Source organism: Bos indicus x Bos taurus, chromosome 20 (genome assembly GCF_003369695.1).
Source record: "Bos indicus x Bos taurus breed Angus x Brahman F1 hybrid chromosome 20, Bos_hybrid_MaternalHap_v2.0, whole genome shotgun sequence".
In the NCBI taxonomy this organism is placed as follows: domain Eukaryota; kingdom Metazoa; phylum Chordata; class Mammalia; order Artiodactyla; family Bovidae; genus Bos; species Bos indicus x Bos taurus.
Genome location: NC_040095.1, coordinates 19,470,325 through 19,488,664, shown reverse-complemented (window position 1 = coordinate 19,488,664; position 18,340 = coordinate 19,470,325). Strand labels below are relative to the sequence as shown.

General features: G+C 37.1%; 1 protein-coding gene across 3 annotated transcripts in view; it reads right to left on the bottom strand.

The window, feature by feature from the left end:
* Positions 1–18,340, bottom strand: part of PDE4D (phosphodiesterase 4D) — a 1,572,172-nt gene that overhangs the window by 669,302 nt on the left and 884,530 nt on the right. The gene's annotated exons all lie outside the window — the stretch shown is intronic.

Sequence of the window (18,340 nt, the reverse complement as noted above, 5' to 3'; positions counted from 1 at the left end):
ACTGGTGTCAAAACATGTAAATTGCAAAACTACTGTATGTGTATTTGTGTGTGTGTGTGTGTCTGTGCGCGTGCATGCGTGCCCATGGGTACCTTAGTCTGTTAAGCCTTCTGTGAGCAAGGTTATATGCAATACCAGATTGCACTACCATTAAAAAATTGATTATAAATGATCATTAATAGATAATGAATCAGCCAATATAAGTGTTTGAGGATAACTAACTCCTATCATGGCCTTAGTTGAAAGACAAATAGAGAACCGAACAAGGAAGTAATAACATTTATGGCACTGTTTTTCTTTGGCCTTCAAAGATATGTATGAACATAGGTATTTTAAAAAATAAATATAAATATGAAAGGATGGAATAAACCATAGTGAACTGAAGACACCATATAGTATTTTATATGAGACTGCACAAAAATTTTCATGAAAAAAATTAGGAAGATATGCGATGGCTCAAAGTCTTTGGTTTTCACAACTTTGAAGAGATTAGTGAATTTGTTGTATGGCATTTCACATTTGTTGTGCTAAGTCATGGGATTCGGGCTGGTCACTTAAATCCCTACCAAGAGTATTACTTCTAATAATACTCTTAAGGCACATAGGAGAATTCTTGTTCTGTTTTACTTTCATTTTGTCTTTGGTTTTTAAGACAGTGGGACCAGAAGAATTCCTGCTGAATTCTACCAACCAAAATCTCTCTTTATAATATAATATATTCTTTATAATTTTAGGAACATTTTTCTGCAATTTAATTTTTATAATTAACATTAACCATTTTTTAAATTATTCCTTACAGACTTGTGCCACCATTTTAATGCTATTTTATAGACTGTTGGTAGAATAATTGGTATAATTGGTCCCTTCTTTGGGACACTTTGGGTTCTTTCCTTTTTTTCCTATTATAAAGAATACTAAGGCGAACATATTTTTAACAGACGTCTTGGCTCATTTACCTGAATACACCCTAAAGTTAAATTCCTGCAGAGGAGAGAAAGTCTTGTGTTTTGGAAAGATAGTTGGTATTTTAGAACATTAGCTCTAGATGGTGGCAATGAAGCAGATGGATTCATTGGGGGAGAGAGGAGACCAAACACTGAGAAGACTATGATCTGAACTCAGGCAGCAGCATCAGGGGTGCAAGTGATACGGGCAGAAAAGATGTTTAGAAGGTGACAGGACGTGGAGACTGATCCATGGGGCAGAGGAGAGATCTCAGGAGAGACAAGAGTCAAGGGTGGCCTGCAGGCTTCTAGCCTGAATAACTGGGGAGTAGATAATGAGTTCCAAATTGAACATGCTGTGCTGGAGGTGGCTTCGAGGCATCCTGGTAAAAGCAGTCAACAGGCAGAGCACAGGCAGAACCATAATAAAGTCCCAGGACAGAGACCTGCTTAGATCTATACATCTAATCGAATACGATGAAACCTAGTTTGATTTTACAGGACTCAGCCTGCTCTCATGCGACCATTTCCTTGCTCCCGTTACCTTCTCCTTTCACCCCTCAAATTTTAGTGCATTGGGATGGACATGTATACCCTGCTATATTTAAAATGGATAACCAACAAGAACCTACTATACAGCACATGGAACTCTGCTCAGTGATACGTGGCAGCTTCAATGCAAGGGGAGAATGGATACGTGTATATGTATGGCTGAGTCTCTTCACTGCTCATCTGAAACTACCACAACATTGTTAATCGGCTATGAGTGGCCAGTGGCTCAGTCGTATCCGACTCCTTGTGGCCCCATGGACTGTACACTGCCAGGCTCCTCTGTCCATGGAGATTCTCCAGGCAATAATACTGGAGTGGGTTGCCATGCCCTCCTCCAGGAGATCTTCCCAACTCAGGGATTGAACTGGTGTCTCCTGTGTCTACTGCATGGGCAGGCAGGTTCTTTACCACTGCGACATTTAGGAAGCCTTGTTAATCAGCTATACCTCAATATGAAATAAAACCTTTAAAAAAATTTTTTTTAAATAAAAACCAAAGTGCATCTGGAACCAACAACATTATTGGAAAGGAGGGTTATATTTTGAAAAGATATTTATACCCTCATTAAGACATTTTTACCATAACCTTTAAAAGTGTGTACATTTTTGTTACACATTTACCGATTGTAGGCCGAGGTTCTAAAAAGCTAAAAGGTTTTTTCTATGTTTCCCAGCTGGTAAATATCAAAGTCAAGACTTGAGTCCTACCCTTCAGAATCCAACACCAGAGTTCTCCCATTATCTTGCAACTACATCATTTTTGTTTTTCTTTACTGTCTCCTGCTCTACTTTCTCTTTATCCCCCTTCTTCTAATCATGATATCTTTATTTATGTTCATTCATAATTTATCTCATTCTTACGGCATGAAAACTTTCAAGTCATTTCATGAAAACTGATCAAAGTCTTGCCTTTGTACCGTGCATAGCTGAGCTGACACAGGTACTTTCAGTCCACTCTCACTGTGAAAACCCAGCCTGCTGCGCCTCTGGGACAGACTTTAAGTCCTGGCTTACTCACAGCCCTGTGGATATTACTTGGAATCCTCTTCTAGTAACCTGCTCTTCTGCCTTCTTCAGTGATCCTCGACTCCATAAATCCTGCCTGATAAGTATGGATGCAACTCAAGCCCATTCTGCTCTGTGGGATCACTAGGTGCTCACCTCTTAAACTAAAAGGAAATATTTTTAAGTGTTTCTCTTTTTCAATACTGAAAAATCTCTAAAAATGTATTATAAGACCATTTTCATTCTTTAACGACATGGTTGAGGTTTAAAGCAATCCTATATCTCTTTCTCCCCTGCTTCCTCTCCTTCATTCCCAGAGATTTATTGACTATGATTCCCTTATAATGCTACCCTGAAGTCATATTTACTTTCCAGGGTTTTTTTAGATCGAGTCTGATTCAGAAGCACTTATTTTACTGGTTTAGTTGCTGTTGTTTTTTTTTTAATCTTGAAGGTGAAAGTGACTTTCTTTGGCTTCCCAATTTCTTTTAGAAAGCCATTATAACTGAGACAGGAGAAATCTAAACAAGATAACACAAAAATATTCTGATCAAACTCAATTCTTATTTTTGGTGGAAAGCTGTTGATTGAATGCTTGGTGTCATTTTCAAAATAACAGCTTTATTGAGTCAGGACTGAGATACAGTCATCTGCATATATCTAAAGTGTGCAGCTTTACAAGTTTTGCCATGTGTATATACCTGTGAAAACATCACCACAACAAAGCAATGAACACATCTTTCCTAAATGTCCCTTAGGTTTCTCCTGAATCTCTCCTCCATCCACACCCTCCACTTTCTTTGCAGAAGGCATAGCTTATTCAGACTCCAAGCCTTCTCCAATTTCTCTATAAACTCAATTTTATCTTAATGAAAAATACAACAAGATTCCTTTAAAATGTGACAAAATTATCCAAGGGTGAAGAAAGAACCTTTAAGATGAATTACTACAAATTAGAAAATAAGATGAATAAGCCAATATAAAGCTATAACAAAGTCTATAGACAAAGAATTCCCCTTCTTTCTCAAAAGGCTGATAAACAAGTTGAAATCTAACCAATGAGCAAAGAAATGGCAATTAAAATAACTCAAGGATTCATTTAAGTTGGTCTTTTTAGCAAAGATTCCAAAAAAATTTTTAAACGCTATGGGTTGGAGTGGGTTTTTGAAAGCAGACAGTTATTATATTGCTGGGGAAAAACTACAGATTTCTAGAGGATAATTTGGCTAGAACCATTGTAACATTAAATGGAGACTATTTTTGACCTAGCAACTTGTCTATACATTAATGCAAAGGAAAGAAATCAGTGAACAATGTCAGCAAGTTAGGAGAAATATGAACATTTGTTAATAAATTGGTTACATTGAGGAGATGGAGCTGGGGGGGGGGGGTCAAAGCAGGTGGAGTTTGCTGAGCAGAGTGACAGAGGAGAGTGCAGGTCACACAGAGAATGTGGGGCATGTGCACTGGCTCCCCTCCAGCCTCCAGCTGAGCATCCATCAGCTTGCGGACAATGAGGTTTCTAGAAAAGGGCAGGAGTTAGGGATAACAAGATGGCAAGAGAAAACTTTAAAGGGTAATAGCTATGCTTGCTATCTTGATTTTAGTAATACAGGTGTATATGCATATATCAAAATTTGCCAAATTGTATACAGTCCATGGGGTTGTAAAGTGTCAGACATACTAAGCGTGCACACACACACACATATACTTTAAATATGTGCAATATACTGTATATTGATTTTTTAATTGGGATATAGTTGCATTGCAATGTTGTGTTACTTTCTGTTGTGCAACAATGTGAAGCAGCTACATGTATACATACACCCCCTTTCTGTTGAACCTTTCTCCCCCTCCCCCATCCCACTCATCTAGGTCACCACACAGCATCCCAGAGCTGAGCTCCCTGTCCTACACAAGAGCTTCCCCCTAGCTATCTATTTACACATAGCAGTGCAAATAAGTCAATTCCAATCTCCAAATTCATCCCAACCCCTGCCCTGGTCCACACATCTGTTCTCTATGTCTGCATCTCTATTCCTACCCTGCAAATAGGTTCACTGGTACTATTTTTTCTAGAATCCATATATACACATTAATACATGATATTTTTTCTCTTTCTGACTTATTTTGCTCCGACAGACTAGGTCCATCCATGTCTCTAGAAATGACCCAATTAGCATTCCTTTTATGACTGATAATGATATGGCTTTATTTCAACAGAGTTCTTAAAATAATTTTGTAAAGAAAAATATATGACTTAAAATGGAGTGATGGGATAGCATATTGCTCAAGTTAACTTTTCCATATATACAACTTAGCATCAATTCACATCGACATCTCTTCATGTTCTCTAAAGACATGGTAAGCAAGCAAGTGAAGTATATCTATCACTCAGTCATGTCTGACGTTTTGTGACCCCATGGCCTGTACCCCGCCAGGCTCCTCTGTCCGTGGAAATCTCCAGGCAAGAATACTGGAGTGGGTAGCCATTCCCTTCTCCAGGGGATCTTCCTGACCCAGGGATCGAACCTGGGTCTCCTGCATTGCAACATCTTTATAATTTTTACCCAGATGTAGCAAATTATTTTCAAAAATTTTGGTGGTTTTCTTTGCTGGATCAAAGTTCTTTCTAATATGAGACTATTTAATCACGACTCATCACTCTAACAAACCGTAATTCACTAATAGCAGATAAAGGCATATGCTAGAATTTGCCTACCTTCCTCTCCCCATAATACTTATGAGGCCTAGCATCTCTAGAAGATATATCGTTATTAACTCCAAGAAAGGGTTTGATGCCAAGATAGATATAATCATACATGAAGTAAAATCTAAGGAATTTAAAACAAGCTTTGGCTTAACTGAACATTAAGAGATATTCTTCCAATAGGACATTTGTAGGAAAACAGGAAAGCCAGGTGAGCATATGCCATGGGGCTGGCCTGAGCCTTATCTACATTGTGGCTGGATAATGGATGTTCCTGAATTAGAAAATTATTATTGGGACAAAATTATCTATACTGACTGCTGTCAACCAATTTGAGGTAAAATATTACCTTGGCAGTTGACTGTGGGAATTTGGGATACTGCACTGGTCTACGTAATGTATTATTGATCTACAGTTAAACTGATCTGAAGGTCAGACTTCTAGGATTTCTCTCAGGCTCACATTCTGAATCAATTACTGTCTTTTAGGAATGGCTATATTAGAGGTCCCTGACTCATCTTTAGCCAGAATAACAGGAATAAACTCAGTGTTGTGGGCTGCAGAGGCAACAAAATTAGTGCCTCTATATTTTGCTTTACAGATTGTTCCTGAATTATGGCCCCGCAGTCATGCTGCCTTGCTCACTCGAAGCTTCTATTTTGAGAGAGAATTCAAATAACCCACTTGTTTACACTGCAACTTAGTCCAGAGGTTCTCATCACCATTTATTTCAGGTTTTTCAACTGAATCACTCTGCCCATCGATATGTATACTTGTAAAATTTGTATTTATAGACACACGTGTGTGTGTGTGTGTGTTTTAATCGGACAATGGTGAATTCTCAACTTCTTGCGGACTATACTGAAAAACCTAAAGGACAGTCCGGATCATAAATAGAGTATTCTACTCTCTGAATTAGGTTTACATCCTATTATCACATAATATTTTGTACTTTAAAATAAACCAAGGGGAACATTTCCTGTAAAGGTATTACTTCTTTCTACGCAGGTCATAATACCGGGAAACAAAGGCACATTTAAAGCTTACTGGAGCCGTTTTTCTACTCCGTCTGCCAAAGGACTATGCTATTAATACTAAATGACTGAGGTGACTTAAAGTGGTATAATTTGTGAAACACCGACTACCAAAAAACTTCTAGAGGAGAATGCATAAAAAGAACTTCATTGAAATATCTGAGAAATGGTGGCTAAACTCTAAGAAAAACAGAACTACTTGTGTATGACTGTACAGCCAACTTCTTTGTTCCCTTAGGCAATTTGCTATGGTCTGGATATTTTCCTGTCCACCACAAAAACAGGTTTACCATGAAAGGCAAAGTTTCCGACCTCTCTCCAAGGCACTGGGTAAGGCTGGGTTGACATGCTCAGATGATTTAGGAATTTTGCAAAAGCAAGATATTTTAACTGTACTCATGACCAATGTCTACTCACTGACTTTGTCTATACACTAATACTCCCCCTTAGGTTGGGCGTCACTGGAGTGACTATGGATCTTTTGGGGATCTGGCTAACTAAAAGTTGAACTAGAGATGCATTTAGTTTAGGTTTGGTGATATTATTACTTGGTGGATCTCAGTTTCTTCCCTGTATCTTTAGGTTACTGCTAGCTGTTCCACAATTGCATTGTCGTTTCACTCTCTACATAGAAAACATTATAGAATCATGGTCACATGAAGAGGTAATCAGAGAGTACACAGCTGGAAACTATAAAGCACCTCCCCCCACAAATCATAATTTTATAGATTCTGGATGCCTGTGGAATTAGTCAGCATTATTAAATTGGTAATTAGTCATGATTTCCTTTTTTAGTCTAAATAAGTATTCAACTATTACCTAATGTATTCATTTCTCTCAAAGTGGGCTGCCTGAGTTGTAAAAGACTCAAGAGTCAAAAAAATCTGGAGCCATCCCCTGTCCACCACAACAGTGACCCTGAGATATGCAGAAGTAACTTCCTTTACACTATGACTAAGGAATACAGTGAATATGAATCTATTTGTGAAACACAAAATTGTGATATTCAGCATTTTTAGGGGCTCATTCTGGTGGTCATCCAGGAATATAATAGGCTTACTCCTATTGCTAAACTAAAAATAAGTTAAAATTAAAAGACTGCCCCCTCTTCTTGACAGTGAGATAAAAATATTTTATTCCTCATAAGACATTATGAATTTAATTTGCCTTACAACTGTTGGTTGTAAATGCATAGTTCTCCAGAAGTGCATTTTAAAAATTGTTTCATATAAAAACAAAGTTTATGCTCTCAATGTATAGCAATATATTTTGACAATTCTCTGGTTAAATATTCACAAACATATATGTTAGTGTTGACACTGTGATGGGCTTTGTACATTTCTTACCAAAAGTGATAAAACTTGTAAGCCATATATTTCACAAGTCTGCTTGTTCAGCCCTTCCTACACACTGCTCAGAGCTCAGCATCTCCACAGACTGGAGGAAGAATGGAAGTTTTCACCAGGTTCAGCAAATTACATAAATCGCACATGACAAAAAATTGTTAGTATAGAACTAGTATTACGTATCATTTTTGCAGAATAATTTATAGGTTAACATTGGTAAACTAAGGTCAGTATTATCAAAACATTAATCAAAACTTTATCTGTAGCTAATAAGATTATTATACTTAAAACTATGAACTTAGATATGCTGAATACGTAAGTCATGCTGTAATTTCCTATCATTCCCTTGTATATTATTTGTAAATATACATTTACAAATTTTATTTTTGAAGTTGGGGAATCTCAATATTTTTTAATAAAGAAAACAGTGATTTCAAATACATTTATACCAGTATAAAATATACCTTTATTATAAAATATGCAGGTATCCTGACACACTTCAAAGAACTAAAACCTGTCTTAAGATGTATATTCTACCACATCAATTATACATGCGGGCAATAACTTCAATTAAAACTGAAGAAGGTCGGAGGTGAGGGTTTACAGAGAAAAAGTATTTTTAATTCTTTTAATTATGGACTACTTTAAGAAAGCATTCAGAAGGAAAAGGTTGAAGCATAACATTATACAAATGTGTTCACATTAAGAAACTCAATATGCTATAAATAAAGATTTGAATTAAAATTCATTTAGGAAACAATCTGCTTGAAAAGGTTGTTGAATGGAACTACTAAACATATAACTTATTAATACAATTTTATTTTTATACATCTTTACAGGAAGAGATAGATGTAAAATGAAGTACAACTAAATCAGTGATTTTTAACCTGCAATCAGTACCCGGTAATGGTAACATGTATATGGCACTTGTACCCCTAAAATTAAAGGCAAATTCTTTGTGTGATTATGACTATATGAATAGGTTCCACAAGAGTGTTGCTATATCTCACTGGATGTTTAGAGGATTCCAGAACCCCTAAAAGAGTTAAAAAAAAAAAACAACCCATAAACTTAACCTATTTTGTTTTTCAACTTGAAAAGAGCAATTTCATTGGTAAGAACAAAGAAAAGAAATGAACTTCTAAATGTGATAGCGATGTCCCAGTTCTACCCACGCATCACAAGATAGGGAGAAAAATAAATTCCAAGATTATTTTGATAATTTCAAGGAACAAAGTGCTCAGGAGACATATTCACTGAACAATTCCCAAAGTGCTCATGTGTGAGAAATGTGAAAATTCTAAAAATACTGTTCAGTGACATCTCGATAGTTCTTCAAAGTACCAGACTAAAAACCACAGTCCTTTTCCAAGACAGTCTCAAATATGACTACATGTTACCTCTACGTGCTCAAAATCATTATATGAGAATTGTAAATACTCTTTGAGCCTAGGGATACTTCAGTAACCAAAATACTATGAAATATGAGTTTTCAAATTCATTAAAGGACAAAAAGGATGATTAACCATTTATTTTAAGGTTATAAAATGTACCTTCAATATTAATGACACGGGCAGTAAGTGACAGCAACATTAGGCCTGATACTGAAAGAAAGTCTTCTTGTGAAGTCTGCTGACCAAACCATAAAAAAGGTGAGGCATGAGCATGGGATTTCTCAAAAACCTCTGCCATTAGAGGAATTATGCATCTTGGATATTCAACTCCAAACAGATGTGTTTAATGGAGGACACGATGGCTGTGTTTGGTTGTATTTTCAAGGCAAAAAGAAATCATTAAAAATATTTTGTGTCTCTCCAGTGACATGTGATACCAAGAGGAGGTGATAGGAAACCAGAATGCCTTAGCACAAAAAATACTTTCCTCAAAATGAGTTGTGAGCAACATGGAAAGAGCTGGTGACTTCAGTTGACTTTCCCTCTTGAAAAGGTCATTTTAGGCATCAGGAATGTTCTGAGAGGGATTTCTATGCTACGTGGGAATTTGGGTTCTTGTATGTAGGGAAATCCCTGTCTCTAAATTAAATTCATTTTTTACAAATATTTGTTTACGTTTATTTATTTGGCTCCACCGGCTCTTAGGTGTGGCATGCGAGATCTTCGTTTCTGCATGTGAGATCTAGTTTCCTGACCCGGGATCGAACCCAGGCCCCCTGCACTGGGAATGCAGAGTCTGAACTGTCAGACCATCAGGGAAGTCTAGTTAAATTCTGTGATTCCTGATTTATTAAGAATAATTGCTTGCCACTGCAGAGGACACAGCCTGATAGTAGGGCAGCTACCTAAACACGGCCTTTAATAGCAATCAGTGAAGGCTAAACGGGAGGCAAAGGACCAGAGGTGTCAGGCAGAATAAGCTGTACACAAAATACAAAATTGTATTGCCAGATGCATTAGTGAATTTTAAACCATAGCTCAATTCTAATTCTTCTTCTCTAAGGAGAAATGAGTAAAAAACTAAAGCTTTTTTAAGGCAAAAGCCTGAATCCAAAGCATTCTCATACTCTGGAAACGCGTTCGCATGTAGAAGTGTGAGCAAACGGGAGGTCTTAGAAGTGATAAAGAAAAAGACATCAGCAGGGGTAAAGTAGTGAACAGGCCTTCAAGATAAGGATAAGTAATTTGAGATCGGTTAGCAAAGCAATTGGGAACCAGTAAGAAGAACTGAAATGATGAGTAATGAAAGTTAGAAGATTAGAAAAGCTAGACAGATTACTTTGGGAGGCAGGGTTTTGAAATGATTCAAGAGTGTAATGGCCAGAGGGGAGATTGCAGAATTGAGATAGGAAACCAAAAGACAGGGATGGATAGAGCTATTCCTGAATCAGGAGTAATACGCCCATGAAGATGGAGGAGGGCTGTTTGTAAACAACAAAAAAATAAAAATAAAAATGAGGCCTTTATTAAAGTTTGGGCATCTTATAGTGCTCCAGAAGGCACATTTATGTGCCATTTGCTTGGCATCTATTAGGACATGTTTGTTGCATAAATGAAGAAACACATAGTTCCAATCTTACATAAAATAATCATTTAAAACCATCACTTTGAGAAACAAAAGTGATGACCATTAGATAAGAAAATGTTGACAGTTTATTTTATAGAGTTTCTTTTAAAGAACTGCTTAGACTTTGGTCTACAAGTTGAAGAGCCTCAATGTTAAAGTCTGTTTTAAACAAACTACTTTGAATTTGTTCTTGATGTACAGGAGCTTTTACAAGAAAAATACAGCCAATCTAACACTGCAAACAACATGTAATTTTAAAGAAGAAAAAATCCAGAGCTTTTCCCTCCCCTACTTTTTCAAATTAGAGACAGCGACATGATGGACAGGGAAGCCTGGCGTGCTACAGTCCATAGGGTCGCATGACTAAGCAGTTGAACTGAACTGAACTGAATATGATTTTTACTCATATGTTTTCAGAACTAAGAGGCACAAGTTAGAAGAATGGTTCATTTAAGACACTTTTCCTTTTTGTAAATCTAACACTTATGGTTGTTGATAAAATAACCATTCTTTTAGTCACCAAAAGGCTTCAGTATTTGTTCTAATTTTCCTCTCCTTTTGATTAATACAAATTATGTCTGGAGGAAATTAATTCTAAGAGTTAATGGAATAAGGTGGCTGAAGATGCAGAAATCACACAAAGATGAGTTATCTTTGTGTGTCTTCAAGTGCTAAATTTGTATTGTGCTGTATAACCAGCAATGACAACTCTCTTAAACTGACTGAGGGGTGATCTTTAAAAAAATCATGAAAATTTTAAAAGAGGTCACAGCCTTTAGCTCCACTCTTAGCGAGTATTTAAGTGACAGGTCTAAGTGCCATGAAAACAAATATTGAAAATAACTTTAAAGACCTAAGAACTTTTCCAGTTAGTAGTTTCTATACTATTTTAATGGTGAAGTTGTCTTATCATAATGCCTTGCTAAAAAGCACATAATAAACAATATCATTCTGTTGCCAATTCAATATACTGATTTTTTTTTCCAGTATACTGATTTTATATATCCATTCACCAACTTCTCCAGCGTTTGCTAATTTCTGGTGCTTCAAAAGTCATACAATAGGTTAAAAAAAATCCAAAAAATAAAACTGAATAGTTGAAACAATGCAGCCCAAATAAACATGATGCAAACTTTAGAAAATGAAATTTTTACATGTTGGTTATGATTTTTTTATTTTATAAAAATAATGGTTAAAATGAGAAAAAAAATCTTTTCAAACCAATATACTGTTTCATTTGCTATCAACTTCTAATACAGATAAGAAAAATCTTTGAAGTCATAGTTAATGGACACTCAATAATATGCTTCTTTTTTTCTTCAAAACAAAGGAAAAAATAATTTTATCTGTACTTTCCTCCTGACATTCCATCTAGCTGTCAGGATGCTGCTGCTACTGCTGCTAAGTCACTTCAGTCGTGTCCCATTCTGTGCAATCCCATAGACGGCAGCCCACCAGGCTCCCCTGTCCCTGGGATTCTCCAGGCAAGAACACTGGAGTGGGTTGCCATTTCCTTCTCCAATGCATGAAAGTGAAAAGTGAAAGTGAAGTTGCTCAGTCGTGTTCGACTCTTAGCGACCCCATGGACTGCAGCCCACCAGGCTCCTCCATCCATGGGATTTTCCAGGCAAGAGTACTGGAGTGGGGTGCCATTGCCTTCTCCGGTCAGGATGCTAGTATAATGTATATAGGAACTGTCACAAGAGGTCCTTGGGTCATCAGATATATGAAGCTAACTTTTCCATAGAAAACTAAAATGATTGTTCAGTGGTCTTGACATTAAAAGAACAGTTGGACTTATAAAAATGATTATTTGTTTTCCTTCCTCCTGATAACTCACAGCCTAGTCCTTTATTTTTGGAAAAACACTGGGTTAGGGAGAGAAAGAAGGAAATGAAGGAATGAAAGAAGCAAACAGTCTATCAGACAAGGCATTTCCCAGTGCCTCCTGGTTCCAAAATACCTCATCATTCCTAGTGGATTCTGCTATGAGAACTCCTTCAGGAATGAATGACTCATTTCCCCAGGTTTAGGAAGGGCTTTCAGCTGTCAGCTCTCTTTGTGAATTGTGTCAGCTAAGGAGGGTCACCTTGTCCAAGCATCTAGTATCAAGTAAACAAGAGAGTATAGAGGTCCAGTCAGGAGTTGTTTAGGACAATTCTGAGGCCCCATCTCAGCTTCTGGACTCTCTGCTGGGTCTGCTGAGGCCTTTTTTCAAGGCTGCATTGCAGACCAATTTGTCCTTCTACCTTTTCTCCAGGTCTGCTTTCTTCCCTTCCCTTCCATGGTCCCGAAATTCTCTTTCTCAGAATCTGCTTCTCTGCTTCCGAATCTGTGAACCAATCATTTTTGAACATTGTGGGCATACAGTTAGTCCCTGCCTTGGACCACGCATTCTTTATTAAGAGTTGGCTCTTTAACTCTGAAAGTCACTGAAAAAAATAAACCCTGGAAGCCTTTCCAGCTCTCCATTTATTTTCCATTCTGCCATCTCCATGGACAGGCCACATAAGCACCACACTGACACATTCCAGCCTGGACTCTGTTTGCACAAATGTTTGTGCTGTAAGCTCACGGTCTGTAATGACAAGCACACTGAGTACACTGCGAGAACTCCCTCCTGCAAAACACATGAGACTCTTACAGCTAATACTGGTATCTATTTCAGGTAGATATCGATGCAAATGTAATTAAGATGTGTACACGTCACTGTGGCTTTTTAACTTCCTTATGACCGTGTATTTGATAGTAGAGATCTCAGGACTTTACTCTCTACTCATTTATTTTCTCCCAGAAGACAAATTATTAATATAAAACCTTGATTCCTCAGTCATTCTTTAAATCTCAACACTTCGATTAATTGGACATCAGCAAACACTCATTTTTAAATATAACAATTCAAAACTGACTGTATGCTCTTTTTTTAATTACAAATTTCATCATGGAAACTATCAGAGGTATAAATGCAGTTAATGTGAGACTCACAAACAAGAGATGCTGAATTCTCTTATCTGTTACCCAGTGATTCATTCTGTTCGAGGAAGCAATCTTAAATAGTGTTGCAAGGTACATAAATGCCACTTATCTGGCTCTGCTTATTCAAAACAAATTCATGGATATTTAATCATAGTTATTAGAATTGAACTGTTACATTCCAGAAACATTTTAATGCAAAATAAATACACTTTTTAGAAATATCAGTTTTTAAAAGTGAAAGATATCATCCCACCTTTCAAAACTGAAAGTAATAAAATATAGCTATTGGTAAGATTTGCATAGCGGCATACTGAGCTGACTATTCTTTAATTGAATGTTAAGCAAAAAAAAAAGGGTTTTAAAAAAGCAATGATTATATGTGAGAATATAATATGAGTATACATTTTAATCCTAAGAGATCATCCAAAATCATGGTGAATGTGATATTTGTATGTGGAAGTGGAATGAGGTGGAAATGTAAGATTAGGAGCAGAACATACTACTCTGTAGGTCTGGAGACACAGTCAGAAGTACAGAAAGAGCAAAGAATGAGGACATTCATACCTAAAAATCTTCCTGTTAGCAATTAGGCCACAGAAGATTCACTCTAACACCACACTCTACCCAGTCATGGCTAAGAAAGTACTTCAAAACCATGGAAGCAAGAAAACAGTTACTTCAAATGCACATTCAAATATAATTCTGAATTAATAAATTCTAAATTAACAAATTAATTGCTCAAGCAATTTATGGGGAAAAAATAGAGAAGAAAGGGAGGGAGGGAGGAGAGGAGAAGGAAGAAGGGGAGGGTAAGAGGAGAGGATAGGAGGAGAAAAGAGAATGAGTCTCACACAGCATTTTTCAGTGCCCACAGGTTCCAGGATATACTGCCCTATACTAAAAAGCTGACAGTTGCTTATCCATCCCCTATTGGTCATTCACCCCTGATAAAGGCACCAGCTTACAGGCTGACTCTGTGGTCTGGAATGCCTCCTAGTCTATCTGTCAAGGAGGGTGAGGCCTGGTGTCTCCCAGGCCTATTGGCACAAAAACGGGGAGGGTTCACTTCTTAGGAAAATTGTTCATATTTTTTTAACAATTTTGTAAAAATATAATTCAAAGACCACGTAATTCATGGATCTAAAGTATACAATTCAATGACTTTTAATATATTCACAGGGTTGTACACCCAAACATAGTTTTAGAACATTTCATTACCAACCAAAAGAAATCTCTCACCCCTCAGCCATCTACCTCCAATCCCTCATGCCCCTCACCTCCAATCTTTCAATAATAATATATTCCTGTCTCTATAGATTTGCCTATTATGAACCTTTCATATGAATGGGATCAGGTAATATACTATTCTGGCTTCTTTCACACGTTTTCAAGGTTCATCCATAAAACAGCATGTATTAATACTGAATAACTTCATTTTACTGATTTATCACATTTATTTATCCATTCATCAGTTTTTGGACATTTGGAAAGTTTCTACTTTTTTGCTATTATAAATGATTTTGCTATGAACATTCCTTTACAAGTTTTTGACAGAACATGTTGCCAATTCTTTGGGGGTATATACACAGGAGCAGAATTGCCGGATCACATTCTATGCTTAACTACTTGAGAAATGACTGTTCTATATCATTTTCATCCATTCTCATATACCTAAAAAATAAAAATCTGAAATAGTCAATGCAAAATCCTTCTATTATGGTACAGTTTGCTGCCCCACACACCTTAGAGCAAAGCTCCTAGTTAAAATGGCCTTTGTTGTTCCATGAATGAACACTGTTAAGTGTTTAATGAGATGGTTGGATAAAATCATTGATTCAATGGACATGAACTTGGGCAAACTCTGGGAGACAGTGAGGGACTGGAGGCCTGGGGTGCTGCAGTCCAGGAGGCCACAAAGAGTCAGACACGACTTAGCGACTGAACAAGAAGTGTTTAATATCCCAGACATTCTCTAGACATGGAATTATAACAGCATATGTCTTTCTTCTTTTCGAGACAGCATACCATATATTACCAATGATAACTAACTTAAAACATTCCTATTGATATATTTCCTATTATAACCCCTTGAATGTTATATTGTTGTCTGGAAATTCAATATAAAACATGTTGGGAAATAACATCATTACCAGTAAAAATAGGCAATACCTTATATTCATGTCGTATTTTCCAGTTTATCAGTCACTTCAACCTAAAATTATTCATTTAACCTTCATAGCATTTAAAAGACCTTTCCCCCAGACATGAGAAAACTAAGATTCAAACAGGTTAAGCTGCTTTCAAATATTAAATAGATAGTTACAGAGTTGGGTAGGACTTGACCCCAAGACTCCAAAGTTCAAGTCAAGAACACTTCCAGCTACAACTATTCTAGTAAAAGGTGGGCTCTCAACTATGTCCCTATGTCCCCAGGTTTCTACTCGTCTTTCCTTTCTATAACCCCACCTCCCACACACCACACACAATAATCGTACTACACTCTCAGTTCACATACAACACAACACACATACACACAGAACACAGACATATATATATACGCCTCACACACACACACTCACCTCACAAGCACACAGAACACATTCACACACACATAGATACAGCTCACATACAAGCCACACACATAAACTTCACAGAACAATACTCATGCATACACTCTCTACACATAATACACTCAGATAAAAATCTGATGCACATGAAATTCATATGTACACAGACCACACGCAGACCTTTCACACATTTATACCTCTCACCTACATACACAAGGGAAGAAAAGTTTGTGAATGTGAAGCATCAGATTACAAGGCGCTGGGCCAAGTTCTCTAGGGAAGGGACTCGGTGTGATGAGGGGACCTGCTGCATTCTCTCTTAGCCTTCCTTCCTCCAGGACTGGCCTGTAACTAGAGTCAAGGTGTGCCATCTCTTGCTAGAAAGCCCTTCTCAAGTCCACGTGATGCATGGCTGACAAGAAAGTGATTAGAGTCAAAGACTTGGAGATGGGATTTGAGGGCAGTAGGCATCCCTGCCTCAAATCTAAACTGTATGTAGGGTGCAAACAGCTGAAACATATATTGACAGGTTTATCTATCACTATAGTGAAATTTATCACTATATACTTCACCAAATGCATATAGGAGAGGATTCTGACATTTCTAAGTCCTTAGCCATAATACCATCATTAGTTGTGAGAACTCTAGATGTTTCTCAACCTCAGTGTCTTGATTATGATAATAACAGAACCTATTTCCTATAGCTTTTGTAAGTTCTAGGAGCAAATGCTTCACATAAAGTGCTAAGTATATGGTAAGAATTCAATAAATGGTATCTCTGCTACCATTGGGGTGTCCCTGGTTGTTCAGCAGTAAAGAATCCACCAGTCCATGCAGGAGACATGGGTTCGATCCCTGGGTCGGGAAGATCACCTGGAGAAGGAAATGGCCACCCATTCCAGTACTCTTGCCTGGGAAATCCCATGGACAGAGGAGCTTAGCTGGCTACAGTCCGTGGAAGAGTTGGACACTACTTAGCAAAGAGTCTGACACGACTTAGTGATTAAATAACAGCTACTGCTACCATTATGGAGAAGGCAATGGCACCCCACTCCAGTACTCTTGCCTGGAAAATCCCACGGACGGAGGAGCCTGGTAGGCTGCAGTCCATGGGGTCACGAAGAGTCAGACACGACTGAGTGACTTCACTTTCATTTTTTACTTTCATGCATTGGAAAAGGAAATGGCAACCCACTCCAGTGTTCTTGCCTGGAGAATCCCAGGGATGGGGGAGCCTGATGGGCTGCCGTCTACGGGGTCACACAGAGTCGGACACGACTGAAGTGACTTAGCAGCAGCAGCAGCAACAGCTACCATTATTATTATTCTCATTTTCACAAAATATTGGGTTGGCCAAAAAGTATGTTCAAGTTTTTCCAGTACACCATATGGAAATATCCAAACGAACTTTTTGATCAGCCTAATATATACTCAAATTGTAGTCACAGCATAATTTTTTTGAGATATTTAAAAAACAAATTAGAAAAGAAAAACTGAAAAACAGACTATCTGGAAGCAGTATCTCTATAAGAAATATAACCACTTGCTACATTATGAATAACTACCATGAATAATAATAATTTTTTGCTATTATAATTGATGGAATTGAAGAATGTCTCAGAAAGTGCAATTATTTATTTTTTACAATTGCTAGCAAAATTGAAAATCTGAGGAATCAAACAATTCTATACATGCCTAGTGATTTTTTCTCCATTTTGCCAATGAGTGGACTTTTTAATATCATCATCACACTACAGGTACACCTGTGTCATACTCTCCAAACCTTTAAAATGAATTTCTATCACTGAACAAACAAAAGTTTTAGGTTAAATTTCTAATGAAAAATAAATTTCATCATTTGTTTTCTAAAAAATACCAGCAGCTCTGCATTTTTCCTATAAGTTTACAGTAAGTATATCACATATATATATCATATATATACATAATGTTTAATGTGTATGTATGCTATCTAATTATTTTTAACTTAACAAGGACGGGATTTTAGGTGCTAATCTATTGGTATTTTGATTTATGCAGACTATTACTCAGTAACATCATCTGCACTCTTTAACTGGTACACACAGGTCATTAGCTCATAGCAGTAGATTTATAAAATAAATGCAAGGATACACAAATCATTTTCATGCCTAAGAGTGCTGATATACTTTATATATTATAATAAGGCT